Consider the following 27,368-nt stretch of genomic DNA (forward strand, 5'->3'; position numbering starts at 1 on the left):
AAAGAAGACGTGGTAGAACGTTCATTTTAAGAACCCCTATCCTCCCGAACCAAGAAAAGAAGCCTTTCGACCATATTTCCAAGTCCGTTTTGATGGCCTGTAGTAATGGCGGGAAATTAATACAGTAAGCCTGATCTGGGTCTGCTGAAAGGTGAATCCCTAGGTATTTTATGGAGATGGAGGACCACTTAAAGTTAAAGACCTGTTGAAGGGAGGCGTTCTGGTCTGGGGGGAATGTTTAGCGGTAGAGCTTTTGCTTGTTGATTTTAAAGTTGCACAATTTCCCGAAGATGTCCAGTTCCATGAGAAGATTAGGTATGGACACTTGGGGGAAGGAGAGAAAGGGCAACAAGTCATCAACGTAAGCTGGTACTTGCCATTTGCTGTCACCCCAGATATGTCCTGGTTATTTCTGATCCGCCAGAGTAAGTGTTCTATCGTAAGAGCAAAGATTAGGGGGGACAGCGGGCATCCCTGATGCGTTCCATTTTTAATTGGAAAAGAATCAGAATATAAGCCGTTCACCTTCACCGCTGCTGTTGGGTTGGAGTACAGCGCTCCAATCCAGCAGAGCATATGTGTACCCAGTCCCAGGTGTTGCATAACTCCAAACAGGAAGGGCCAACCCACCCTGTCAAAGGCCTTTTCGGCGTCGGTGGATAAAATGACCGTGGGGAGGGCTGTTGTCTTGATTAAGTGGACCATATTCAGTGCCTTTTTGGTGTTGTCCCTAGCTTCCCATGAAGGCACAAACCCCGTTTGGTCGAAATGTACCAAATTTGGCATCAGAGGAGCTAGGCGGTTAGCTAAGATTTTTGAAAATAGTTTAAGGTCCACATTGAGGAGGGATATGGGCCTGTAGCTGTTGCAAGAGGCTGGGTCCTTACCCTCTTTCAAGATCACCACTATGTGTGCTTTAAGCGTGTCTGGGGGCATTGCATTTCCCGAGGACAAAGCGTTAAAGGCCTCAAGGAAAGGTTGTATCAGTTGGTCGGTGAACTTTCTGTAGTAATGCACCATAAAGCCGTCCAGGCCAGGTGATTTCCCTGTTTGCATAGAGCCTAGGGCCAGTTTAAACTCCTCTACTGAGATTGGGGCTTCTAATGCCTCAACATCTTTGGTTGACAGGGATGGGAGGTCCGCCGCGTCAAGGTAGGCCTTGATCTACCGTTGATTAGGGGGCCCCTGGGGTTGCAATTGGTATAACGACGCATAGAAGTCTCTGAAGGATTTAGCTATGCCTGCTGGAGATGTTTTTTTAGATTCCCCTTTATCCGCCAGGTGTGGGACGTAGTTGGCTGCTCTCTGCGCCCTAAGGGTGTTGGCCAGGACTCTGCCTGGTTTATTGCCGCATTCATAAAATACTCTACCTGGCAAAGGAATCCCTGACCAAATGCAGGAAAGGCTACAAAGACGCTCTCTGAGTGTGATAAGTAGGTCCCGAGTGGCTGGGGTCTGTTTCTCTTTGTGACGATCCTCCACCTCCTTAATATGGGCCAGAAGGACAGTGGCCTGGGCATATCTCTCCCGTTTCACCCTCCCGCCTATATGCATGAAAATGTCTCTGATGACACGCTTATGGACCTCCCAGCAGGTTAATGGATTGGTGACGGAGTCAGGGTTTGTGGAGAAGTAATGACCAAATTCGCCCACCACTTCCTGCACATGCAGGGGGTCTTGGAGGAGAGAATCAGTAAGGATCCACCTGCCCAGTGAATGTGCCAGAATCAGGGTAAAGGAGATGGGCGAGTGGTCAGACAAGGGGGATGTATGTGTATCTGCCTCCATTAACCCTGTCTAGATGAAAATGATCTATGAAAAAATTAAATTCTAGAAAACATATAGTGAGTAGCGGAGTAGTACGTAAAGTCACGTGAGCTCGGGTATAGGGATCTCCACACATCTACCAGTTGTCCGCTAAGAAACATGCCTTTAATTCGACGTAGCTGGGCCCTTGACAGATGGGTTGAGCCGTTAGAGACATCCATGTCTGGGGGGATTAGGCTCCCTTCCTGAAAGGAGCTCCGTTCCTCTAGGAAGTTTGCAAGCGCAGTGGGTTGCCTCACGTTGGGCAGGTAGAGATTTGCGAGTGTGACGGTCTGAGAGTAGAGGGTTCCCTTGACAAATGCATATCTGCCTTCTGTGTCTGCCCTACAGTCCAGGAGGACCCACAGGGTGTTTTGTGCAATCATTACACTCACTCCTTTGGAACGAGAATCCACTGAGCATCCATGGTAGCAATGCAGTAAAGGGCGGGTGGAGAGTCTCTGAATCTTGTCCTTACGGAAACGCGTCTCCTGTAAGAAGACAATCTGTGCCCGAAGTCTCCAAAGGTCTCTCTGTAGCATCTGCCACTTCTCAGGGGTTCACAGGCCCCTAACGTTGAAAGAGACAATTTTTACATTGGGGTCCATTTCGCTAGTGCACAGAGAGAAAGGAGGAACGTGAAATCAGAGACCGGAGTGGAGGAGGCACTGAGAGAGGGGGAAAAATAAGAAAAGGGAGAGGAGGGGGGGGGAAAGAAAGAAACCCATCAAGCGGGTAGCAGGAGGGGGGGACAACGAGTAAGAAGAAGGAAGAGGGATTTGGAAGGGACCTAAGGGGGGAAAAAGAAGGCGGAAAAAAACTTTTCCGAAAGGTGGCTGCTCAAAGTAGTCGGCACCTGTGGAGTCCCTAGTGGGGAGTTGGGGAGTTTAGTAGGACAATGCAGAGAGAGGAGACACCCGCCTGGACACTTCTGAGAGTATCACGGCACACATTACCCAGACCTGAGTATGTTCAGGTCTCGCATTTACAGATCAGGTGTAGCAGCAAGACGCCCATCTATGGGGGGAGGTGGGGTAAAGGGAAGGAAGAAATACGTGTGAGGGAGAGAGCAGACTAAATGTTAGTGATTATGATTTCCCCTAACTAGGCTCAAGAGGAGACCCTAAGCAGCCTCCTAATTTTCTACGAGTTTTGCTAACTGCATTAGGGCACAACTGACAACCAACAAGGAAACCGCCCATGAGCCCCATGAAGGACTAGGAAGCTGTGTGCCAGCTGCGTAGAAGGGGAATTGGCTAACTACAACTAGAAGTCTGTCCGGTCGACTCTTCCTGAAGTTAGCGTTCATTCGGGCGACCCCTCCTAGCTGGGTGCGCTCTTGGAGGACGAGGGTTTCCAGGTCGATCTCGACGTCTTTGTCGGGAGCACGGGAGAGCTGCAACCTGTAGCCAATCTGGGACATCACAAGGGGGGCACCCCAGCATTTCAAATAAAGTCGTCAGGTCGCCGGGGTCATAAACGGGCATCGAACGACCCTCCTTCCGCACAACCAGGTGGAAAGGAAAACCCCAGATGTATGAAGCCTCACATTCTCTAATTTTGTCCCGGGCGCATCTCATCAGACGCTCCTTAGTGCAGTAGTGATGGATTCTGCATACTACGTCACGTGGATAATCGGGATCAGTTGGTTTCGGACCCAGAGCTCTATTCACCCTATCCAGTTCAATTGGTGTGTCCGGTGGGTCTCCCAGCACGTCATTGAAGATTGTGGTGACAATGGACCCTAGATCCCTGCCCTCTTCGTCTTCCAGAAGGCCTCTCACCTGCACATTGTTTCGGCAGCCCCTGTTCTCAAGGTCATCATGTTCCAGAGTTAAGGAACGTATCATATGCTGTTGTGCGGTGACCCTCTTTTCTAGCTGCTCCAATCTGGTGTCATGAGATGCGGTTTGTCTTTCCAGAGAGCCCACCCTCGAGCCTATCTGTTCCATGGTACGGTGCACCTCATCCAGACAGTGACGTTGCATCTTCTCCATCCTGGAAATCATGGAGTCAGCATGTACCTGTGCATGATGTATTATCTCCCTCCGTCTGCCTGATGGTGGACGCCTGCAGCCTGTGTTGAGGGATGTTGTGCTGTGTGAGGAGACCACTGTCTTGAAGCTGGCGGCATCCTCCTTATCCTCCTGCTGAGCCGCCGATGGGCATATTGACACAGACGTGCCTGCAGCGGTTCCTAGATTTTGTCCTGCCGGAAATAGTGGGCCTCCCCCCGGTCCTGCCGGGATGGTCAGTCCGGCCTTCTTCTGGGGAGCGGCGTGTGCTGGCGCTGAAGAGCCGTGCTCCGGCTTGCTGGGGACAGATGCGGCTGTCTGAGACTCCAGGTGCAGGCAGCGGTCACTCCTGGAGCGCAGGTAACGCAGGAGGGTGTTCGCGGGGTGAACCGCAGGCTTCGGGGTGGTCTTCTGCTGTCTCCCTTCACTCATTTCTTACGGTTTGGGCACCGTGATGTGGCTTTTTATCACTTTATTTCGTCCGGTCGGTGGGAGCTCCTGCTGCGTGTGTCTACCATCTCTGCATGCCGAGACTTTTTTTTTTTAAACGGCGTTCATCGTGCAGATTCAATAATGATTTACTTTTATTCTACAGGTTGTTACGGACTAGGCGATACTATATATGTGGTGTTTTGTGTTTTAGACTTTTTTTAGCGTTATATGTCTCTATATATGTTATGGAGATTATGGGCATTTTTATAGATTTATTACTTTATTTTTTATTGATAACTTTTTTTTTTTTTAATCTTTTTTACTACTTCCACCATGGGACATGAACAAGCAATCTGATTGCGTGTTCATAATTAGCAGGGTATTAGCACATGCATAGGCTGACACATAGATGACTCACAGTGCCAGATTGGACCTCAGAGTTGCCATAGCAACGCCCCTGAAAACGGTGCAGGGGGGGAGGAGATCGTGGGGGAAAGACCCCCCCCCTCCCCCCAAGGCATGTTAAATGCCGCGCCCCTGCTGGTTTTTCCTCCACATCACGGGTTAAACACCCGCGATCGGAGCTCACTCCGACCACAGGTGTTACAATGGGGGGCCGGCTATAAGTTATAGCGGGCACCCCGTGTTTCTCGAACTGAACAGTCATCAGCACTGCGTCCGATATATCGACTCTTACAGAATGAGGCCGGCACTGCTCAAAGAAACCACAGTCGTGCATCAGACCATAATTAAGTAACCTGCGCCCCCCGCCTAACCAGTCCCTGCAAGTCCCATCCACAGACTAAACATCAAACTGCCGATCATTGCTTGTCTCTTTTTTTTCTTTTTATCCCCCTTTTCTTTTTGTTCATTTATCCCTAATATTATTGTTGTCATAGTTTGTACTTCACTCTCTGTACCCGCTCTGCTGCTGTAACGCTGTGAATTTCCCCGCTGTGGGACTAATAAAGGATTATCTTATAATTGCAAATTTCAAAGAGAAAAGTGATGCACAAAAATGACCTATATGAAAACTCACCACCCTGTTGAGGTTTCAGTATTTCCTGCCTCGTTTGGTGTCCCTCTTGTAGGACGGGGACCAATCTCTGTGCCGAGGAGCCCGTTTTCTGTGATTCTTTGGTGGTTCGGTGCCTCCCCCTTATGATTTTTCCTCCACGTTGCTGGTATCGGTGGATAAAAAAATCACTAGTTGTTTTCCCCATGATTTGTATCTCTAGTGTTATTGACCCTAATACGTCTCCTATTCCCTTTGTGGATCCAGCTGTATGCCCTTTTTCTCTCAAAATCCAATTTATCACGCTGCATTTTCTTTCTTTCCTTGTATCGCCTCCTTCTCCAATTTATTAATAGTATCCTTGAGCCGTGCTTGAATTTCTGCTCTGTCTTAATCTGGCCTTTAAGATTGACCAGCAATTCACAATCATGAGTAAGCAAAAGATGCAATATTTAATCTGAGATATTCCTCAAGACTCTTAGCATTCCACCAGGTATGGGCAAGTCCCTTATGTAAATCCACTAATTTGTCTGCAATCGTCCGAAAATCTGAGTTACCCAATTTACTCACTGGCACCCTCAAATACTGAATTAGATTGACTCAACCAAGCTGATTCACGAGCCAATAAATCAATAATGAAATATAACACATAAAATATTAGCAAATCTATCAAAAAGTTTAATAATCACCAGCGTGCTCTATACTATACTGTTACTATAGACAGCAGAAACTTGAAAAGTAAATGTACTCTAACAATGAGTACATTGAGTACAATGAGGCCGGCACTGCTCAAAGTAACCACGGTCGTGAATCAGACCATAATTGCAAATTTCAAAGTGAAAAATGACCAATATGAAAAATCTTTATTTAATCCTAGAGAAAATTGCCCTCGAATGAGTGCATAGTTGTGAACAATACAATTCTTTATTATGGCAGGGTAAAGGGTGCATTTATGTGGGCCATGGCCGTGTACCTTTCCTGTCCCCTTTTAGGTGCTGATTGTGCACCTTTTTAATGGTTTTTATCATTGTGTTAAATAAAATTTTTCATATTGGTCATTTTTGTGCATCACTTTTCTCTTTGAAATTTCCGTCCGATATATCGGACGCTGAGTGCTAAGTCACTGAGCTCAGCGTCCGTTATGCAGATTGTTACGGACTCAGCAATACCAAATATGTGGGGTTTTGTGTATTTTATTAAATTTCACTGAATAAAAACTAATTTGGCATCACTAATTCATTTTAGCATCACCATCTTTTCATATGCATAACTTTTTTATTTTTCGGTTGACAAATCTGGTTAGGGACTTATTTTTTGCGAGAGTTCTTTTTAGTGGGCTTATTTTACAGTGTGGAACATTTTTTTTAATCAATTTTTAGAGCATTTTTTTTTAAAGGTGTTAATTAAAAATGATCTTTTTTCGGAAAGTATTTTGCGCTTTTTTTTTTCTACGTTTACCGTGCTGGTCCAGTAATGATTCTGTTTTATTATGCAGATTGTTACGGACGCGGCAATACCAAATATGTGGTTTTTATTGTGTTTTTGCGGTTTTTATACTTTATTAGGTGTTTTATGGGAAAGTGCCATTTTGGGGGATTATATTTTTATTTATTGTAATGTGTAGTGTTTAGTGATTTTTAACTTTTTTTATTTGTACATACTTGAACCTGAACCAGCGATGCTTTGATCGTTCGTTCAAGTCCAAAATACTGCAATATACTGCTCTACATGTCTCCATGCACAGACATTTTACAACCAGACTCGAAAGGGGTCTGACTGCTGCGAACATCAGCTCAGAAGTGGATCGGATCCCCCAGTAAGCGGCACGGGGATACGATCCATAGAGGGAAGACCCTTGCATGCGATCGGAGCCGACTCAGCAGTGTCAACTGTACTAGACAGCTGACAGCCGCTGCTTCTGGTGCCGGCTACGTTCGTGAACCGGTGCCAGAAGCAGGATGTTATAGCACGTCCCGGCGTGGGAAGTATCTACCCGCAGGGACGTACTATAACGCCCTGGTGCGTGTAGGGGTTAAGTAAGAATAACACCACTGGACACTTTAAAAGGAAGCTGGTGCTTGGCATCATTGTTTCTGTTATGTTAACCATGGTTATCTCTAAAGAAACATGCAGTCATCATTGCACTGCACAAAACTGGCCTAACAGGGAAGAGTATCGCAGCTAGAAAGATTGCACCTCAGTCAACAATCTATTGCATCATCAAGGAATTCAAGGAGAGCGGTTCCATTGTTGCCAAAAAGGCTCCAGGGCGCCCAAGAAGGACCAGCAAGCACCAGGACCATCTCTTAAAAGTGTTTCAGCTTCTGGATCGGGCTACCAGCAGTGCAGAGCTTTCTCAGGAATGGCAGCAGGCAGGTTTGAGTGCTTGTGTACGCACTGTGAGGCGGAGACTCTTGGAGCAAGGCCTGGTGTCAAGGAGGGCAGCAAAGAAGCCACTTCACTCCAGAAAAACCATCAGGGACAGACTGATATTCTGCAAAAAGTACAGGGAGTGGACTGCTGGGGACTGGGGTAAAGTAATTTTCTCTGATGAATCCCCTTTGCGATTGTTTGGAACATCTGGAAAACGGCTTGTTAAGAGAAGACAAGGTGAGCGATACCACCAGTCTTGTCTCATGCCAACTGTAAAGCATCCTGCAACCATTCATGTGTGGGGTTGCTTCTCAGCCAAGGGAATCGGCTCTCAGTCTTGCCTAAAATCACATCCATGAATAAAAAATGGTACCAGAATGTCCTCCAAGAGCAACTTCTCCCAACCGTCCAAGAGCAGTTTGGTGATCAACAATGCCTTTTCCAGCATGATGGAGCGCCTTGCCATAAAGCAAAGGTGATAACTAAATGGCTCAGGGAACAAAACATAGAGATTTTGGGTCCATGGCCTGGAAACTCCCAAGATCTTAATCCCATTGAGAACTTGTGGTCAATCATCAAGAAACGGGTGAACAAACAAAAACCAAAATGTGACAAAATGCAAGCATTGATTGTGCAAGGATGGACTGCTATCAGTCAGGATTTGGTCCAGAAGTTGATTGAGAGCATACCAGGGAGAATTGCAGAGGTCCTGAAGAAGAAGGGTCAACACTGCAAATATTGACTTGCTACATTAACTCATTCTAACTGTTGATAAAAGCTTTTGTTACTCATAATATGATTGCTCTTATATTTCTGTATGGGATAAAAACATCTGACAAACACACATAAAAACCAGAGGGCAACAGATGATGTGATAATAACATATTTGTGTAATTCTCAAAACTTTTGGCCATGACTGTAGAGCCACTTGGATAACTCTTTAGATGCTCAAGTCATGGTGACCACAACATCTTAATTAGTTTCCTGCAATGGTAAGAATGATCCTAATAGAGCCAGGCTGTGGAGTCGAAGTTGGTGTCAATTTTGGTAGAGTTGTGATATAATGGACCAGCTACGACTCCACAAACCTAAAGTTATAAAAATTTGCTCTGTGGGTCCCTAGCATTTGCAGCCGTCTGCTCTGAATACAGTATGGCATTTATGCTGTACTGTGGTTGTTGGTACATGTAGTGCTGTTTACTGATGCGGCCCCTTAAAGGGCCTCGATGATGAGACCCCCACAGATAACGAAAACAAGAGGTCCTATGGCAGTGATGGCTAACCTTTTAGAGCCGGAGTGCCCAAATTTCAACTAAAAGCCACTTGTTTATTGCAAAGTGCCAGCGCAGAAATTTAAGCAGTAATGTATTTCTCCTTGTTCATTGACAATTTTCCATACTTCAGCCTCCTAAGGACACCAACGCAGTTGAAAGGAGGAGGGCAAATTCATCTATCATTGTAGGAAGATTCTTTGAGTCCTCTCTGGCGAACTTCATTTTGGGGTGATGGCCTGGGTGCCCACACAGAGGGCTCAGAGTGCCGCCTCTGGCACTAGTGCCATAGGTTCACCACCACTGTCCTATGGGGTCCCAAGTACCTCAGTTGGACCCCTCATCGCTCCATCAGGGTAATTGAGCAGACGGCTGCACTTAACCATTCTACTCCATTAATTTCTATGGAGCTGACTGTAATTGGCTAGCGCTGCATGTAATTTAGGGCTCATTTAGACAAGCATTTTTGATTTCCGTACACTATCCTGTTTTTGCAGATGGTAAACAATGGGTCTGTTTGCCATGTCACATGTGTTTTTTTTTTTTTTCACGGATGCATAGGGAGAAAAAAAATTGCAGCACGCATTTTTTGTCGCAGACTATGTACATCCATAGAAGTCAATGGATCCACAAATTAAAAAATGGATGGCACATGCATGACATCCGTATACAGACCGTTTTATCTCAAAGCTAGGCAACCAACTGGGCAGGGCAAGAAGTAATTAGAAACCAATCGGTGTGTGTTTTTTTTTTTTTTTTTTTTTTTTTTATACAATAAATGGATGGCAAATGGATATGAAATAAAGGATTCAAATAGGCATGTCCACATTTTTTCCAACACTTCTGTCTGCGCCCTTATTTTTTCTTGTACATTTTTATTAATGTAATTTTACTGTATTATATGCGTATAAAAAAATGTGAGAGAGATCCATAGCCTATAGCAGTGATGGTGAGCCTATGGCACTGGTGCCAGAGGTGGCACTCAGAGCCCTTTCTGTGGGCACTCAGGCCATCAGCCCAGGACAGAGTTCACCAAACTGGACCAAATACATTAAATCTTCCTGCAGTCCTAGGCAACTTATGAGATGCTGTGCTCAGCACTATTTTACGGCAACACCTCATTGACTGTTTTTAACTGCTTGAAAAGTGAGGTGTTGAAAGAAGTGCATTATCTTTGGAGGTCCTCCTGCTGGACCCACCATTCTTCCTAAACAGAGAGACCCCGGAGAGAAGCTACAACAATAGTCTGAATTTGCCCACCTTCTTTAAATTGTATTGGTGGTCGATACAATTAAAGAAGTGGAAGAACAGGGAGCAATAAGTTACTGCTTAAAATGCCACGTTGGCACTTCATGGTAAATAAGTGGATTTTGGTTGTAGTTTGGGCACTCGGTCTCTAAAAGGTTCACCATCACTGGCCTATAGTCTAGTGCAGTGGTGGCGAACCTATGGCACGGGTGCCAGAGGCGGCACTCAGAGCCCTTTCTGTGGGCATCCGGGCCATCGCCCCAGCGCACCAGACAGGATTCAAAGAATCTTCCTGCAGTTCCAAGCAACTTAAAGGATGCTGCTTTCAGTTATATTTTGATACTTTCTTCGCTACTTGGGACTGTAGGAAGAGGGAGAATGAGTAGACAGGGCCGAATTACCTTTGGAGGACCTCCTGCTGGCCCCACGATTCTCTGTGTACAGAGGGACACTGGAAAGAAGCTAAAATGATGAAAATTCTCCATCTTTCTACTGTGTTGCTGTCCTCAGGAGGCCAATATGATTGAAAGTTGTTGAACAGGGAGCAATAAGTTACTGCTTTAATTTTTGGTTGGCACCTCGCGATAAATAAGGGGGGTTTTGGGTTGCAGTTTGGGCACTCGACCGCGAAAAGGTTCGCCATCACTGGTCTAGTGGATAGAGGCCCTATCTTGTATGTCTATGCCAGGTGGAGTGTAGAGGTTGTGGGTTCAAACAAAAGACTGGGCAAAAAATTATTTAATTGCATATTTTAGAGGCTTGTGTCTCGGGATGTAGACACCATATGTGGTGAGATTTCCCTCATGTGGTCCCTGCTCTGCCACTAACCCGGGCCATAGGGGGAGATTTATCAGAAATGTCTGGGGTAAAACGATTCCAGTTGCCCATGGAAACCAATCCGAAATCAGCTGTGCAAAAATAAAACTTGATTGGTTGCTATTTTTTTTTTTTGTAATAGATTTGTAAGCTATTTTGTAAGAGCAGTTATTTCCTATCCTGGGCAGCTCTGGAATCTAAAGCTAATTACAATGCACTTCAACCCAGCTTATTGAGGACTTAAAGGAAACCAACCACCACAGATAAACCTATTAAGGTAGATCTGGTGGTAGGTGCTTCTTACTTATGTAAGGATGGTCATTTTTAGGGCTAATCCTTACTCCTCTCTTTTATAATCTTTTATCACGGTAATATGCAAATTTTCTAAAGGGGTTACTGGTGCGTGGAGTAGCCGAGTTGAGGCTACTACATGCCCCAGTAGCCTTTGATCCTCCTACCCATTTATCTTCAGCATGCAGCTCCTCGTAGTGAAGCTACGGACCTGAGATTGGGCAGTTGCCGGCCTGCGTTCTGTGCATGCTAAAGATATCAGCATGTGCTGAAGATATCTGGGTGGGAGGATCAAAGAGGCTACTGGGGCGTGGAGTTGCCATGCCGTGTAGCTTCAGCTCTAGCTACTCCACACCCCAGTAGCCTCTTTAGAAAATTTGCATTTTACCCCAATAAGATCATATTGGGAATCGGGAATCTACGTCGGTCATTAAGGGTACTTCTTCTGAAGCGACGCCTTTCTACGGCGCCGCGTCAGAAGATGATTTCGGGACATCGGGTCAGTATAGTGCCGGTGTCGGGCTGTGATATCAGCTGTTTAACCCCTTACACGCCACGGTCAAGTGTGTCCCTTGTGGATTGGACACCCCCCCCCCCCCCCGGTGTGCTTACCGGGGGATCCTATCCCTCCGGCCGCTGCCCCCGGTTCCGGCGAGTGACTTGAGGCTCCTGGCTCTTCTCGCCGGGTTCTGCCTTCCATGCTCAGTTACTTACACTATACACTGCAATACAAGTGTATTGCAGTGTAGAGGCTTGATCAAGCGATCGGACGATTGCTTGTTCAAGCCCAAAGGTGGAAAATGTATGAAAGTAAAAAAAAAAAGACTAAATCATTTTATAATAATAATTAAATAAATAAAATAAAGTCCCATAATCTCCCCAGTTACACATAGAATGCAAATACAGTATATAAAACACAAACACACAAAAAATTTACATATTTGGTATCACAGCGTCCGTATTAATCTGTACAATAAATCTAAATCAGTATTGAACCCACTAGGTGAACGACGAAAAAAAAAAAACTACGAAAAATATTCCCGTAATATACAATTTTTCATCAAACACCATCACAAAAAATGTTCTAAAAAGTGATCAAAAAAAGCTATGTTCCCTAATATGATACGACTGAATAGAACAACTCTTTTCGCAAAAAATAAGCCTTCAACCAGAACTGACAACAGAAAAATACAAAAGTAACGGCCCTGAAAAGTTGTCAATAGTAAAAACTGTGCGATTTTCTCCAATATTGGTTTTGCTCAGTAAAATTGAGCAAAGATGAGAAAAACGATACAATTTATAGATAATTCATATTATATCTCTCCACGCAAATAATAAGCCCTCATATGTTCGCACTACCAAAAAAAAATTAAAATTTATAGCTTGTACAAAGTGACAATACAAATCTGCTGTGAATAGCGCTGCTTTGATCCTATGCTCGGCCGTGCGCCCATACAACAGTTTACCACCAAGTATGGGGTATCAGTACAGTCGGGAGAATTTGGGCATTAGACGTTGCAGAGCGTTTCATCATTTTATTTATTATGAAACTGTTAATTTTGGCCTAAATGAATGTATTTTCCAAAATAATCCAAAAGTTTCTAAATCGCAGGTCCATATTGTTTTAACCCATGTGAAACGCTTAAGGGTTAATAGACTCAATAGAAGTTGTTTTACATACATCGAGGGGTGAAGTTTCTATAGTGGGGTAAATTATGGGGTTTTATTATCATATAGGCTTTACAAAGTCACTTGAAAGCTGAGTTGTCCCTCAAAATGTGAGTTTTGGCAATTTTCATGAAAATGAGAAAAATCGCACCTAAAGTTCTTCACCTCATAACATCGTAGAAAAATGACAGGACGCATAAAATATCATCCCAACATAAAGAAGACATTCCGTAAATGTTAATTATCAAGCTTTTTGGGTAGTTTTATTTCCTGTCTGGAAAGCAGAACATTTCAAACTTGGAAAATGAAGAATTTTTAGAAACTTTTGCCAAATTTTCACTTATCACTTACTGTTATTTGGAACTAACATGAAGTACAGTGTGTCACGAGAAAACATTCTCAATATCACCTCGATATGTTAAAGTGTTCCGAAGTTATAACCAATTATCATGATACATGTCAGATTTGAAAAATCGAGTCTGGTCATTGAGCTGAAAACTAGTGTCGGTGATAAGTGGTTAAGAAAAAGACCTGACAGTGCACCAATCGTCATTCAACATCATGCTGGTTAACGTACTTGGGGAACGCCATGCTTACGACCACAACACATAACAGTTGGCACAAATGTCTTCCTTTTAAAGGAAATGGGAAGAATTAACCGATATATTGGACGCTGAGCTCTGTGACTTTGGTGCTCAAGGTCGGAGCTCAGTCAGCATCGGAATAAACTGGATTTCAGCTGCAGCCAATACCTGACATCCCAGTGTAACACCCCTGGTCGGAGTGGGCTTTGATCGCAGGTGTTTAATCCGTTAAATGCTGCGGTCAGCGCGACTGCTGCAATTTACTAGCCGGACAGGGGTCTCTACCCTACGATTGGTCCCCCGCAATCATGTCATGGCACGCAGTGCATGTAAGATGCTGTCTGTGATGGCACAGTGTCAGCCTAGCCAATCAGATGATTGCTTGTTCATGTCCCATGATAGAACTACTAAAAAAAGTAAAAATAAATTTATAAAAATGCCCATAAACAAGAGACTTATAACGCAAAAGAAGTCCAAATCATAACACAAACCTCACATATATAATATGACCGTGTCCGTAACAAGCCGTAGAATAAATGTAAATAATTATTGAACCCGTCTGATGAACGATGTAAAAAACTTAAACTCACCAAAAATTCTAATTTTTACTTATTTAATCCCATTAAAAAATATGTACTCCAGAATGATACTGTTGCCAAGTACATCAACTAGTTCCGTACCCAAAAAATTTAACATGTTATGCAACTTTGAAGACGGCGATGCCAAATAAAACCCTAATGTAAGGAAAAATGCAAGTATGGTATCGTATTGACTGATAGAATAAAGATAACATGATTATTAGGCTACACCAATGAACACCAAAATAAAGTAAAAAAAATCCAGTACAGAATTGATACTTTTCTACTCTGCCCCCCAAAAATATTTTAGCAGCTGCACCTTCCCTTCTGCACCCATAAAACAAGTAATTGCCACACGTGGGGGGTCTCTATTCTCAGGAGAAATTGCATAAATTGTATGATGAGTTTTCTTTTAATCTTTTTAAAATGTGTACATTTTAGGGGTAAATGAACTTTTAACTGACAAATTTTGACGACTCTAAACTTCATCTCCATTTTTAATTACTATGAAGATCTCAAGGAGTTAGAAACGGCTTCTATGAAGATTGTTGTTTGAGGGGTGCAGATTTGAAAGTGGGTTGATTATATAGGGTTTTTTTGATGCTCTATATTTAAAAATTTATTAAACAGTACTAACGAGTCCCTGACCCTGTTACACATTAGCTATTGCTGGCCACAATGCATACTTTTTTCACCAAGGATGGTCTCTATCTCTTCAGAAAAAGCTCTATGGAAGGCGCACAAAGTAGTACATGGCCCTGTCCTCGAGATTAAAGACTGAGTTGGCCTGCTACTTAAAAATAGCAGCGACTGCCAGGCAGCTGAAGAACAAAATGGTGTCTCATCCGACTATAAACCCTTCGGGCTTTGATAGCTGCGTGAGCTCGCATGCAGGATTATGCTTACCAAAAAGTTGAGAAGCTTCTCACGTTTTGAAACAACGCTACTATGAGAAAGGAGACTTGGCCCATACACTGCTAGCATGCGTATTAGCAGTAAACCACCCCCTCAAGCAGTTAGACAATGTTGAACACCTTCGATACCACCCTCAGGATATAGCGTACCTATTACATGGCTACTTTACTAAGCTGTACTCTCTCCCTAGCTGCCTTCCCCAGGATGTGGTTGTGAGGCATCAGCTGTTGCGGAACTGTCTTGCCAGCTACCTACCCTACCTGAGCCTGCAGTGGCCAGTCTAGATGCTCCGTTCACTAGGAAGAAATTTGATGAAATAGTAAAGGATCTTCAGCCAGGGAAATCCCTGGGACTGGATGGGTTCACCTATGTATACTATAACGTCTTTTTAGAGGACCTTGCTGTGCACATACTTTCTTTATTCAATTCCTTCCTGTATGGGACCTTCTCACATTGAGACATGTTGTCCTCTACCAGGTTTTGGTATCAGCGAAATGTTAAAGACCTAGCTGACTGTGGTTAACACGCTACTAAACTGATTTAAAGATCTTTACCTGCATCTTGGCTAACAGGCTTAATTATTGGCTCCCGTCCATGATCAGTAAGGTTGGATTCATTCCATGGCTACAGGGATCAAGAAGAGCAATACTTATTCTCAATGTAGTTAACTCCTGAAGGACGCAGCAATTTTGTAGCTTAAAGGGAACCTGTCACCAGGAGACCCATTTTTAGCACTCCCCCAGTCCCCACAGAGCATAGTACATACACTGCCAAAGTGATTTTGTATAAAAAATTGGTGTTACAGAAAAAAAGATGTTATATTGTACCTTTCATTAGCATCTGCTGTGTGAGTAGGCAATTGCCTTTTGGGAGGAGCTGGAAAGGAGCAGTTTCCCCCCCACCCTTGGGAAACATGTGACCTTTTCAAATATATTTCGTAAAGATTGATATATAGGTGGGCACTAATAAGAATCTGTTCCAGGTTTCTTAATATGGTAGTTTTAATTTATATAGTCCAAATGACATAAAAATAACGTTATCTGCTATTTGTTTCTGGGCCGATCCTACTTTTAGCTACATATACTGCAGGTATAGGGCCCTATATCCTGTCAGTTATAGAGAATACCTCCTGGATACCCACCTTTTTTCACATGATATATGAACTTTTTTATGATAGAAAATCCTTCTTTTATAAATATAATACATATATTTGACGTATCATTAGATCGTTAGAATTTTTTACTTTTTTATTTTTAGCTAGTTGTTGTTTTGTTATAAAGACCAATTTTTCTCTGCAGACGTCTGTAGGTCTAACATATATAAATTAAAACTACCATATTAAGAAACCTGGAACCGATTCTTATTAGTGCCCACCTATATATCAATTTTTACGAAATAATAACTTTTTTTTTCCCTTTTTGGTGTTTAAGGGTCAAGGTGGTAGCACATAAGTACGGTTATAGAAGTCTGATAAGTGCTACTAAGTATTCTATCCTTTTCAAATATATGAATAACTCCCCACACTCGGGATTGGCTGTAGAGGAGCAGGGGGCGTCGCTAAGCCCAGTGATGGGTGTTTACAAGTAATGGTAACCGGCAAGCCAGAGGAAGCGCCGTGTGCGCAAAACGGCTGTCCTATTTGTCTTTTTGTGAGTCCCTGCATCCTCCCCTCCACATGAATTGTAACTAGCACATCCTGTTTTTTGTGAGTATGCACGAATAAATTTGCATTCGAAGGAGTCACCGCAGTGAGTGCCATTCCATTCCTTTTTTTAAAAATTTGGATGTATCTACGCTGGGAATTTAGAGCACCACTGTACTCCTATCAACTTCCCTCAATCCACGATTCGCATGTCATATGCTGGTAACCTCTTACAGAGATTCTAATTAAATGCTGAGACCAGCATCCTGTGTAATCCTACATACACTCAGTAGTGCCACCCAGTGTTCCTGTTCTACATATACGTTTTATATATTTGAAAAGGTCACATGGAGAATCTGTTCCCCAAGGGGAAAGCCAGTTGGCGATACACGTGTCGGGCTATACTGTGCACACCACCCATCCCGGTATGGTAATGATTTTGTGCTATTCACTGTGACTGTTCAGTTTTAAGCTGAGGCTTGTACTTTATTTATTTGTCTAAGTGATTTGATTACATGATCCATACTGTGGTTTCTTTTCTAAGTATTTTGCTTCTGTCTTGTGTATCTGTGCACTGCTTTTAACTAAGTGTTCCACCCTGCTACTATCTTTTTTTCGTATGTCTAATATTTTTTGTAACGAAATAAATATTTAATAAATTCTACTTGATTCATAAGCGATGCCTTGAATACATTGATTATTCCCTTGTGTTTGGATTTGATACTAATGGGGCACTGGATTTGAAAGTGGCACTCAACTGAGTTGTCCCTATCCTTAGCTCCTCTACCAGTCTGATGTTCTTAGCCTTAAAGTGGAAAAGGCGATTGATAGACTGGAGTGGTCATTCATATGTGGCCTCAGAGGCCTACGGTATAACTTGCTGCTTCCTGAGTTTTGTAACATATAAAGTAAATATCTATATTATCTATGAGGTGCAAGCAGTGCCTTTGTGCAGCAGAATCCAAATTCTCCCTGAATCCTGCTGGCTAAGAATCTGGAAGGGGGAGTGGGGGAATACATTTGGCGCTGGAATTCCTCTGCAAAAACACCTTCCTTCTGGTGATAACTACAGCAAGAAGGTTTGTCGAAATCCAGGCTTTTTCATGAAAATCCCTCTCTTCTTGTCAGAACGAAGTCCATACTGCATATTTAAATGCCTAGAAGCAACATCAGGTAATCTAACCTGGGATGAAGGGGGTAGGAAGCGGAGCTCCTGGTCCCTACAGAGAGATTGCAAGAGGAGAGAAAAAAGGCGCAAATATCGCGTGATAACGTCAGGCACAATGGAAACCGTGAGGGAGTAAGTTGGGACTCTCACCTTGATTCAGATGGTAAAGGCATATAATGGTATAGCAAACAGCAGCTGCCACTCCTGGAGGACCACGTTCACCGAAGGACCAGGATCCCTGAACAATGTAGAGATATTTGGCAATACCCGAGAGAGTGATTAGGAAGGCGCTTGTGCATATAGCGGACACGGGGATCCAAGTAGATAACGGAATCTTTTTTATTATTAAAAATATTTAAAATGTGACGCGTTTCAGCCCCGGACCGGGGCTTTCATCAGGCATGGTGTGCAATAGGCAATAACAGTCTTATATCCTACCATTTTAGGAAGTACGTGAAAGTGATCACATGACCTACCGGGGGTCAAAGTTCGAAGTTTTCCGTTCATGTACGGAGCCCTTCTAAGATTGATGATAATTTTTAACAATCGTTTTATAAAATACTCATTCAGTAAACCAATGTGTACATGGTTCTCATATATACAAAGTATAAGAAATATAAAAGATAATAAAATACAAAGAAATACACAAAATAAAACATAACATATAAAGGGGATCTACATGATATACTTGGAAAAAGAAAAAGAGACACGGGATGTAGGGGAGGTAGAAAACGGAGAAAAAGAGAAAAGAACCAGGAAATGTTTAGTGACACGACACCCCGCACCCCAATAAACAAAAACTCAAACACAAGGGAAACAGTAAAAATCTTCAATTTGTCCAAGCATCTTCTTTCTCAAGATGAAAAATCAGTACTATCTAGAGGACTGAATTTCTGTCCAGATAAAATCACAGATGATTTTCAGTTATTCATTGAATAAAAAAATTAACTCGCCAAAGATATTTCCACACTTCCAAAAAAATAGAGAAAAATCCCCCCTGAAGATGAACTAAACTCCGACCCTTACACACACCAAAATGTTACCAAGAAATCAACCTTTAATCCGATATCTCAAAGAGGCCATCAAATCGAGACGTTCTTCTCACTGGTAGCCAATGATTTCAGGAATATAAAATCTTTTCAGAGCCCCAGTAAGAACCTGACGAAGGGGAGATTGATGCCCTGAAAACCTTGAGTTCTAACTCAGAGATCACTATCCGCTCTGCAGACAAAGGAGTAGGGGTAGTAATACAAAATAGAGCAGACTATCTGGCCGAAGAATTTAACATACTAGGAGATCCCATTTATTACAGCCTCCTCAAGAATAATCCCTACCCTCTTTTTGAGAAAAAAATACAACATCATCATCAGAGAAGAATTTGAATCCAGAGTGATCAACCAAATAGAAAGGTTTTCTATCCATTACACATCCACCCCTGCCGACCCTTACATCTGAAGAATGAGGGAATTTTCTCAACATAAACAGGTAAGTGTTTGATGCTGCAGCACTGTGCTTACGGAAATAATTAGTCAAATGGTTAATGTGATGACAATTTTTTCCCCGTCATATCGACACTGGTGACAAGCACTACTCTAGCCAGTCTTGCCCTCCCTTGAGATTTGGTGTTTGCATACCTTCAGTAAGTAATGGTTTCCGGTTTATTTGCAGCTCTGAGGATAAATCTGAAGCATTTGGGAATTTTCTTGACATCAATGGGTAAGTGTTTGATGCTGCAGCACTGTGCTTGCGGAAATCATTAGTCAACTGATAAATGTGATGACAATTTTTCCCCGTCATATCGACACTGGTGACCTGCGCTACTCTAGCCAGTCTTGTCTGATCTTTCAATCTTGCCCTCCCATAAGATTTGGTGTTTGCATACCCTCACACAGTAATGGTTTCCGGTTTATTTGCAGCTCTGAGGATACATCTGAAGAATGAGGGAATTTTCTTGACATCAATGGGTACGTGTTTGATGCTGCAGCACTGTGCTTGCAGAAATAATTAGTCAAATGGTTAATGTGATGACAATTTTTTCCCCGTCATATCGACACTGGTGACATGAGCTACTCTAGCCAGTCTTGTCTGATCTTTCAACCTTGCCCTCCCATGAGATTTGGTGTTTGCATACATTCACACAATAATGGTTTCTGGTTTATTTGCAGCTCTGAGGATACATCTGAAGAATGAGGGAATTTTCTCGACATAAACAGGTAAGTGTTTGATGCTGCAGCACTGTGCTTACGGAAATCATTAGTCAAATGGTTAATGTGATGACAATTTTTTCCCCGTCATATCGACACTGGTGACATGCGCTACTCTAGCCAGTCTTGTCTGATCTTTCAATCTTGCCCTCCCATGAGATTTGGTGTTTGCATACCTTCAGTAAGTAATGGTTTCCGGTTTATTTGCAGCTCTGAGGATGCATCTGAAGAATGAGGGAATTTTCTCGACATAAACGGGTAAGTGTTTGATGCTGCAGCACTGTGCTTGCGGATATCATTAGTCAAATGGTTAATGTGATGACCATTTTTTCCCCGTCATATCGACACTGGTGCCATGCGCTATTCTAGCCAGTCTTGCCCTCCCATGAGATTTGGTGTTTGCATACCTTCACACAATAATGTTTTCCGGTTTATTTGCAGCTCTGAGGATACATCTGAAGAATGAGGGAATTTTCTCGACATAAACAGGTAAGTGTTTGATGCTGCAGCACTGTGCTTATGGAAATCATTAGTCAAATGGTTGTGATGACAATTTTTTCCCCGTCATATCGACACTGGTGACATGCGCTACTCTAGCCAGTCCTAACTGATCTTTCAATCTTGCCCTCCCATGAGATTTGGTGTTTGCATACCTTCACACAATAATGGTTTCCGGTTTATTTGCAGCTCTGAGGATACATCTGAAGAATGAGGGAATTTTCTCGACATAAACAGGTAAGTGTTTGATGCTGCAGCACTGTGCTTACGGAAATCATTAGTCAAATGGTTAATGTGATGACAATTTTTTCCCCGTCATATCGACACTGGTGACATGCGCTACTCTAGCCAGTCTTGTCTGATCTTTCAACCTTGCCCTCCCTTGAGATTTGGTGTTTGCATACCTTCAGTAAGTAATGGTTTCCGGTTTATTTGCAGCTCTGAGGATACATCTGAAGCATTTGGGAATTTTCTTGACATCAATGGGTAAGTGTTTGATGCTGCAGCACTGTGCTTACGGAAATGATTAGTCAAGTGGTCAATGGATTGACAATTTTTTTCCCCTTGTTTTTGACACTGGTGACATGCGCTACTCTAGCCAGTCTTGTCTGATCTTTCAACCTTGCCCTCCTATTAAATTTGGTGTTTGCATACCTTCACACAGTAATGGTTTCTGGTTTATTTGCAGCTCTGAGGATACATCTGAAGCATTTGGGAATTTTCTCGACGTAAACAGGTAAGTGTTTGATGCTGCAGCACTGTGCTTGCGAAAATCATTAGTCAAATGGTCAATGTGATGACAATTTTTTTCCCCGTCATATCGACACTGGTGACATACGCTACTCTAGCCAGTCTTGCCCTCCCATGAGATTTGGTGTTTGCATACCTTCACACAATAATGGTTTTTTGGTTTATTTGCAGCTCTGAGGATACATCTGAAGAATGAGGCAATTTTATCGACATAAACGGGTAAGTGTTTGATGCTGTAGCACTGTTCTTGCGGAAATCATTAGTCAAATGGTTAATGTGATGACAATTTTTTCCCCGTCATATCGACACTGGTGCCATGCGCTACTCTAGCCAGTCTTGCCCTTCCATGAGATTTGGTGTTTGCATACCTTCACACAATAATGTTTTCCGGTTTATTTGCAGCTCTGAGGATACATCTGAAGAATGAGGGAATTTTCTCGACATAAACAGGTAAGTGTTTGATGCTGCAGCACTGTTCTTGCGGAAATCATTAGTCAAATGGTTAATGTGACGACAATTTTTTCCCCGTCATATCGACACTGGTGACATGAGCTACTCTAGCCAGTCTTGTCTGATTTTTCAACCTTGCCCACCTTTGAGATTTGGTGTTTGAATACCTTCACACAGTAATGGTTTCTGGTTTATGTGCAGCTCTGAGGATACATCTGAAGAATGAGGGTATTTTATCGACATAAACGGGTAAGTGTTTGATGCTGCAGCACTGTTCTTGCGGAAATCATTAGTCAAATGGTTAATGTGACGACAATTTTTTCCCCGTCATATCGACACTGGTGACATGCGCTACTCTAGCCAGTCTTGTCTGATCTTTCAACCTTGCCCTCCCTTGAGATTTGGTGTTTGCATACCTTCACACAATAATGGTTTCTGGTTTATTTCCAGCTCTGAGGATACATCTGAAGAATGAGGGAATTTTCTCGACATAAGCAGGTAAGTGTTTGATGCTGCAGCATACGGAAATCATTAGTCAAATGGTTAATGTGATGACAATTTTTTCCCCGTCATATCGACACTGGTGACATGCGCTACTCTAGCCAGTCTTGCCCTCCCATGAGATTTGGTGTTTGCATACCTTCACACAATAATGTTTTCTGGTTTATTTGCATTTCTGAGGATACATATGAAGCATTTGGGAATTTTCTTGACATCAATGGGTAAGTGTTTGATGCTGCAGCACTGTGCTTGCGGAAATCATTAGTCAAATGGTCAATGTGATGACAATTTTTTCCCGTCATATCGACACTGGTGACATGCGCTACTCTAGCCAGTCTTGTCTGATCTTTCAATCTTGCCCTCCCATGAGATTTGGTGTTTGCATACCTTCACACAATAATGTTTTCCGGTTTATTTGCAGCTCTGAGGATACATCTGAAGAATGAGGGAATTTTCTCGACATAAACAGGTAAGTGTTTGATGCTGCAGCACTGTTCTTGCGGAAATCATTAGTCAAATGGTTAATGTGATGACAATTTTTTCCCCGTCATATCGACACTTGTGCCATGCGCTACTCTAGCCAGTCTTGCCCTCCCATGAGATTTGGTGTTTGCATACCTTCACACAATAATGTTTTCCGGTTTATTTGCAGCTCTGAGGATACATCTGAAGAATGAGGGAATTTTCTCGACATAAACAGGTAAGTGTTTGATGCTGCAGCACTGTTCTTGCGGAAATCATTAGTCAAATGGTCAATGTGATGACAATTTTTTCCCCGTCATATCGACACTTGTGCCATGCGCTACTCTAGCCAGTCTTGCCCTCCCATGAGATTTGGTGTTTGCATACCTTCACACAATAATGTTTTCCGGTTTATTTGCAGCTCTGAGGATACATCTGAAGAATGAGGGAATTTTCTCGACATAAACAGGTAAGTGTTTGATGCTGCAGCACTGTGCTTGCGGAAATCATTAGTCAAATGGTCAATGTGATGACAATTTTTTTCCCCGTCATATCGACACTGGTGACATGCGCTACTCTAGCCAGTCCTAACTGATCTTTCAACCTTGCCCTCCCTTGAGATTTGGTGTTTGCATACCTTCAGTAAGTAATGGTTTCCGGTTTATTTGCAGCTCTGAGGATACATCTGAAGCATTTGGGAATTTTCTCGACATAAACAGGTAAGTGTTTGATGCTGCAGCACTGTGCTTGCGGAAATCATTAGTCAAATGGTTAATGTGATGACAATTTTTTTCCCCGTCATATCGACACTGGTGACATGCGCTACTCTAGCCAGTCTTGCCCTCCCATGAGATTTGGTGTTTGCATACCTTCACACAATAATGGTTTCCGGTTTATTTGCAGCTCTGAGGATACATCTAAAGAATGAGGGAATTTTCTCGACATAAACAGGTACGTTTTTGATGCTGTAGCACTGTGCTTATGGAAATCATTAGTCAAATGGTTAATGTGATGACAATTTTTTCCCCGTCATATCGACACTGGTGACATGCGCTACTCTAGCCAGTCTTGTCTGATCTTTCAACCTTGCCCTCCTATTAAATTTGGTGTTTGCATACCTTCACACAGTAATGGTTTCTGGTTTATTTGCAGCTCTGAGGATACATCTGAAGCATTTGGGAATTTTCTCGACATAAACAGGTAAGTGTTTGATGCTGCAGCACTGTGCTTGCGAAAATCATTAGTCAAATGGTCAATGTGATGACAATTTTTTTCCCCGTCATATCGACACTGGTGACATACGCTACTCTAGCCAGTCTTGCCCTCCCATGAGATTTGGTGTTTGCATACCTTCACACAATAATGGTTTTTTGGTTTATTTGCAGCTCTGAGGATACATCTGAAGAATGAGGCAATTTTATCGACATAAACGGGTAAGTGTTTGATGCTGTAGCACTGTTCTTGCGGAAATCATTAGTCAAATGGTTAATGTGACGACAATTTTTTCCCCGTCATATCGACACTGGTGACATGCGCTACTCTAGCCAGTCTTGTCTGATCTTTCAATCTTGCCCTCCCATGAGATTTGGTGTTTGCATACCTTCACACAATAATGTTTTCCGGTTTATTTGCAGCTCTGAGGATACATCTGAAGAATGAGGGAATTTTCTCGACATAAACAGGTAAGTGTTTGATGCTGCAGCACTGTTCTTGCGGAAATCATTAGTCAAATGGTTAATGTGACGACAATTTTTTCCCCGTCATATCGACACTGGTGACATGAGCTACTCTAGCCAGTCTTGCCCTCCCATGAGATTTGGTGTTTGCATACCTTCACACAATAATGGTTTCTGGTTTATGTGCAGCTCTGAGGATACATCTGAAGCATTTGGGAATTTTCTCGACATAAACAGGTAAGTGTTTGATGCTGCAGCACTGTGCTTGCGGAAATCATTAGTCAAGTGGTCAATGGATTGACAATTTTTTCCCCGTCATATCGACACTGGTGACAAGCACTACTCTAGCCAGTCTTGCCCTCCCTTGAGATTTGGTGTTTGCATACCTTCACACAATAATGTTTTCCGGTTTATTTGCAGCTCTGAGGATTCATCTGAAGCATTTGGGAATTTTCTTGACATCAATGGGTAAGTGTTTGATGCTGCAGCACTGTGCTTGCAGAAATAATTAGTCAAATGGTTAATGTGATGACAATTTTTTCCCCGTCATATCGACACTGGTGACATGCGCTACTCTAGCCAGTCTTGTCTGATCTTTCAATCTTGCCCTCCCATGAGATTTGGTGTTTGCATACCTTCAGTAAGTAATGGTTTCCGGTTTATTTGCAGCTCTGAGGATACATCTGAAGAATGAGGGAATTTTCTCGACATAAACAGGTAAGTGTTTGATGCTGCAGCACTGTGCTTGCGGAAATCATTAGTCAAATGGTCAATGTGATGACAATTTTTTTCCCCGTCATATCGACACTGGTGACATGCGCTACTCTAGCCAGTCCTAACTGATCTTTCAACCTTGCCCTCCCTTGAGATTTGGTGTTTGCATACCTTCAGTAAGTAATGGTTTCCGGTTTATTTGCAGCTCTGAGGATACATCTGAAGCATTTGGGAATTTTCTCGACATAAACAGGTAAGTGTTTGATGCTGCAGCACTGTGCTTGCGGAAATCATTAGTCAAATGGTTAATGTGATGACAATTTTTTTCCCCGTCATATCGACACTGGTGACATGCGCTACTCTAGCCAGTCTTGCCCTCCCATGAGATTTGGTGTTTGCATACCTTCACACAATAATGGTTTCCGGTTTATTTGCAGCTCTGAGGATACATCTAAAGAATGAGGGAATTTTCTCGACATAAACAGGTACGTTTTTGATGCTGTAGCACTGTGCTTATGGAAATCATTAGTCAAATGGTTAATGTGATGACAATTTTTTCCCCGTCATATCGACACTGGTGACATGCGCTACTCTAGCCAGTCTTGTCTGATCTTTCAACCTTGCCCTCCTATTAAATTTGGTGTTTGCATACCTTCACACAGTAATGGTTTCTGGTTTATTTGCAGCTCTGAGGATACATCTGAAGCATTTGGGAATTTTCTCGACATAAACAGGTAAGTGTTTGATGCTGCAGCACTGTGCTTGCGAAAATCATTAGTCAAATGGTCAATGTGATGACAATTTTTTTCCCCGTCATATCGACACTGGTGACATACGCTACTCTAGCCAGTCTTGCCCTCCCATGAGATTTGGTGTTTGCATACCTTCACACAATAATGGTTTTTTGGTTTATTTGCAGCTCTGAGGATACATCTGAAGAATGAGGCAATTTTATCGACATAAACGGGTAAGTGTTTGATGCTGTAGCACTGTTCTTGCGGAAATCATTAGTCAAATGGTTAATGTGACGACAATTTTTTCCCCGTCATATCGACACTGGTGACATGCGCTACTCTAGCCAGTCTTGTCTGATCTTTCAATCTTGCCCTCCCATGAGATTTGGTGTTTGCATACCTTCACACAATAATGTTTTCCGGTTTATTTGCAGCTCTGAGGATACATCTGAAGAATGAGGGAATTTTCTCGACATAAACAGGTAAGTGTTTGATGCTGCAGCACTGTTCTTGCGGAAATCATTAGTCAAATGGTTAATGTGATGACAATTTTTTCCCCGTCATATCGACACTGGTGCCATGCGCTACTCTAGCCAGTCTTGCCCTCCCATGAGATTTGGTGTTTGCATACCTTCACACAATAATGTTTTCCGGTTTATTTGCAGCTCTGAGGATACATCTGAAGAATGAGGGAATTTTCTCGACATAAACAGGTAAGTGTTTGATGCTGCAGCACTGTTCTTGCGGAAATCATTAGTCAAATGGTTAATGTGACGACAATTTTTTCCCCGTCATATCGACACTGGTGACATGAGCTACTCTAGCCAGTCTTGCCCTCCCATGAGATTTGGTGTTTGCATACCTTCACACAATAATGGTTTCTGGTTTATGTGCAGCTCTGAGGATACATCTGAAGCATTTGGGAATTTTCTCGACATAAACAGGTAAGTGTTTGATGCTGCAGCACTGTGCTTGCGGAAATCATTAGTCAAGTGGTCAATGGATTGACAATTTTTTCCCCGTCATATCGACACTGGTGACAAGCACTACTCTAGCCAGTCTTGCCCTCCCTTGAGATTTGGTGTTTGCATACCTTCACACAATAATGTTTTCCGGTTTATTTGCAGCTCTGAGGATTCATCTGAAGCATTTGGGAATTTTCTTGACATCAATGGGTAAGTGTTTGATGCTGCAGCACTGTGCTTGCAGAAATAATTAGTCAAATGGTTAATGTGATGACAATTTTTTCCCCGTCATATCGACACTGGTGACATGCGCTACTCTAGCCAGTCTTGTCTGATCTTTCAATCTTGCCCTCCCATGAGATTTGGTGTTTGCATACCTTCAGTAAGTAATGGTTTCCGGTTTATTTGCAGCTCTGAGGATACATCTGAAGAATGAGGGAATTTTCTCGACATAAACAGGTAAGTGTTTGATGCTGCAGCACTGTGCTTGCGGAAATCATTAGTCAAATGGTCAATGTGATGACAATTTTTTTCCCCGTCATATCGACACTGGTGACATGCGCTACTCTAGCCAGTCCTAACTGATCTTTCA

The 27,368-nt window shown here is 42.8% G+C and overlaps 19 non-coding genes and 3 pseudogenes across 19 annotated transcripts; all 22 read left to right on the forward strand.

The window, feature by feature from the left end:
• Positions 1 to 19,585: 19,585 nt before the first annotated feature.
• On the forward strand, positions 19,586 to 19,671 carry LOC140066610 (small nucleolar SNORD12/SNORD106). Its single transcript, XR_011848449.1, has one exon. It is a non-coding gene; the product is annotated as a small nucleolar SNORD12/SNORD106 (small nucleolar RNA).
• A 163-nt stretch (positions 19,672 to 19,834) lies between these two features.
• On the forward strand, positions 19,835 to 19,923 carry LOC140066617 (small nucleolar SNORD12/SNORD106). The gene has a single exon (XR_011848456.1). It is a non-coding gene; the product is annotated as a small nucleolar SNORD12/SNORD106 (small nucleolar RNA).
• A 159-nt stretch (positions 19,924 to 20,082) lies between these two features.
• Positions 20,083 to 20,169, forward strand: LOC140066611 (small nucleolar SNORD12/SNORD106). The gene has a single exon (XR_011848450.1). It is a non-coding gene; the product is annotated as a small nucleolar SNORD12/SNORD106 (small nucleolar RNA).
• A 388-nt stretch (positions 20,170 to 20,557) lies between these two features.
• LOC140066647 (small nucleolar SNORD12/SNORD106) lies at positions 20,558 to 20,646 on the forward strand. Its single transcript, XR_011848485.1, has one exon. It is a non-coding gene; the product is annotated as a small nucleolar SNORD12/SNORD106 (small nucleolar RNA).
• A 163-nt stretch (positions 20,647 to 20,809) lies between these two features.
• On the forward strand, positions 20,810 to 20,898 carry LOC140066627 (small nucleolar SNORD12/SNORD106). The gene has a single exon (XR_011848465.1). It is a non-coding gene; the product is annotated as a small nucleolar SNORD12/SNORD106 (small nucleolar RNA).
• A 409-nt stretch (positions 20,899 to 21,307) lies between these two features.
• Positions 21,308 to 21,404, forward strand: LOC140066648 (small nucleolar SNORD12/SNORD106; annotated as a pseudogene).
• A 367-nt stretch (positions 21,405 to 21,771) lies between these two features.
• LOC140066618 (small nucleolar SNORD12/SNORD106) lies at positions 21,772 to 21,858 on the forward strand. The gene has a single exon (XR_011848457.1). It is a non-coding gene; the product is annotated as a small nucleolar SNORD12/SNORD106 (small nucleolar RNA).
• Positions 21,859 to 22,024: 166 nt separating this feature from the next.
• On the forward strand, positions 22,025 to 22,107 carry LOC140066635 (small nucleolar SNORD12/SNORD106). Its single transcript, XR_011848473.1, has one exon. It is a non-coding gene; the product is annotated as a small nucleolar SNORD12/SNORD106 (small nucleolar RNA).
• Positions 22,108 to 22,493: 386 nt separating this feature from the next.
• LOC140066640 (small nucleolar SNORD12/SNORD106) lies at positions 22,494 to 22,579 on the forward strand. Its single transcript, XR_011848478.1, has one exon. It is a non-coding gene; the product is annotated as a small nucleolar SNORD12/SNORD106 (small nucleolar RNA).
• Positions 22,580 to 23,203: 624 nt separating this feature from the next.
• On the forward strand, positions 23,204 to 23,287 carry LOC140066641 (small nucleolar SNORD12/SNORD106). Its single transcript, XR_011848479.1, has one exon. It is a non-coding gene; the product is annotated as a small nucleolar SNORD12/SNORD106 (small nucleolar RNA).
• A 166-nt stretch (positions 23,288 to 23,453) lies between these two features.
• Positions 23,454 to 23,537, forward strand: LOC140066655 (small nucleolar SNORD12/SNORD106). Its single transcript, XR_011848487.1, has one exon. It is a non-coding gene; the product is annotated as a small nucleolar SNORD12/SNORD106 (small nucleolar RNA).
• Positions 23,538 to 23,686: 149 nt separating this feature from the next.
• On the forward strand, positions 23,687 to 23,775 carry LOC140066628 (small nucleolar SNORD12/SNORD106). The gene has a single exon (XR_011848466.1). It is a non-coding gene; the product is annotated as a small nucleolar SNORD12/SNORD106 (small nucleolar RNA).
• Positions 23,776 to 23,934: 159 nt separating this feature from the next.
• On the forward strand, positions 23,935 to 24,031 carry LOC140066649 (small nucleolar SNORD12/SNORD106; annotated as a pseudogene).
• A 136-nt stretch (positions 24,032 to 24,167) lies between these two features.
• Positions 24,168 to 24,254, forward strand: LOC140066625 (small nucleolar SNORD12/SNORD106). Its single transcript, XR_011848463.1, has one exon. It is a non-coding gene; the product is annotated as a small nucleolar SNORD12/SNORD106 (small nucleolar RNA).
• A 624-nt stretch (positions 24,255 to 24,878) lies between these two features.
• On the forward strand, positions 24,879 to 24,965 carry LOC140066612 (small nucleolar SNORD12/SNORD106). Its single transcript, XR_011848451.1, has one exon. It is a non-coding gene; the product is annotated as a small nucleolar SNORD12/SNORD106 (small nucleolar RNA).
• Positions 24,966 to 25,127: 162 nt separating this feature from the next.
• Positions 25,128 to 25,211, forward strand: LOC140066643 (small nucleolar SNORD12/SNORD106). Its single transcript, XR_011848481.1, has one exon. It is a non-coding gene; the product is annotated as a small nucleolar SNORD12/SNORD106 (small nucleolar RNA).
• Positions 25,212 to 25,377: 166 nt separating this feature from the next.
• On the forward strand, positions 25,378 to 25,461 carry LOC140066656 (small nucleolar SNORD12/SNORD106). Its single transcript, XR_011848488.1, has one exon. It is a non-coding gene; the product is annotated as a small nucleolar SNORD12/SNORD106 (small nucleolar RNA).
• A 149-nt stretch (positions 25,462 to 25,610) lies between these two features.
• Positions 25,611 to 25,699, forward strand: LOC140066629 (small nucleolar SNORD12/SNORD106). The gene has a single exon (XR_011848467.1). It is a non-coding gene; the product is annotated as a small nucleolar SNORD12/SNORD106 (small nucleolar RNA).
• Positions 25,700 to 25,858: 159 nt separating this feature from the next.
• LOC140066650 (small nucleolar SNORD12/SNORD106) lies at positions 25,859 to 25,955 on the forward strand (annotated as a pseudogene).
• Positions 25,956 to 26,091: 136 nt separating this feature from the next.
• Positions 26,092 to 26,178, forward strand: LOC140066626 (small nucleolar SNORD12/SNORD106). Its single transcript, XR_011848464.1, has one exon. It is a non-coding gene; the product is annotated as a small nucleolar SNORD12/SNORD106 (small nucleolar RNA).
• An 855-nt stretch (positions 26,179 to 27,033) lies between these two features.
• On the forward strand, positions 27,034 to 27,120 carry LOC140066613 (small nucleolar SNORD12/SNORD106). Its single transcript, XR_011848452.1, has one exon. It is a non-coding gene; the product is annotated as a small nucleolar SNORD12/SNORD106 (small nucleolar RNA).
• Positions 27,121 to 27,282: 162 nt separating this feature from the next.
• On the forward strand, positions 27,283 to 27,366 carry LOC140066644 (small nucleolar SNORD12/SNORD106). Its single transcript, XR_011848482.1, has one exon. It is a non-coding gene; the product is annotated as a small nucleolar SNORD12/SNORD106 (small nucleolar RNA).
• Positions 27,367 to 27,368: the final 2 nt, after the last annotated feature.

This window comes from Engystomops pustulosus, chromosome 6 (genome assembly GCF_040894005.1).
Source record: "Engystomops pustulosus chromosome 6, aEngPut4.maternal, whole genome shotgun sequence".
Classification (NCBI taxonomy): Eukaryota; Metazoa; Chordata; class Amphibia; order Anura; family Leptodactylidae; genus Engystomops; species Engystomops pustulosus.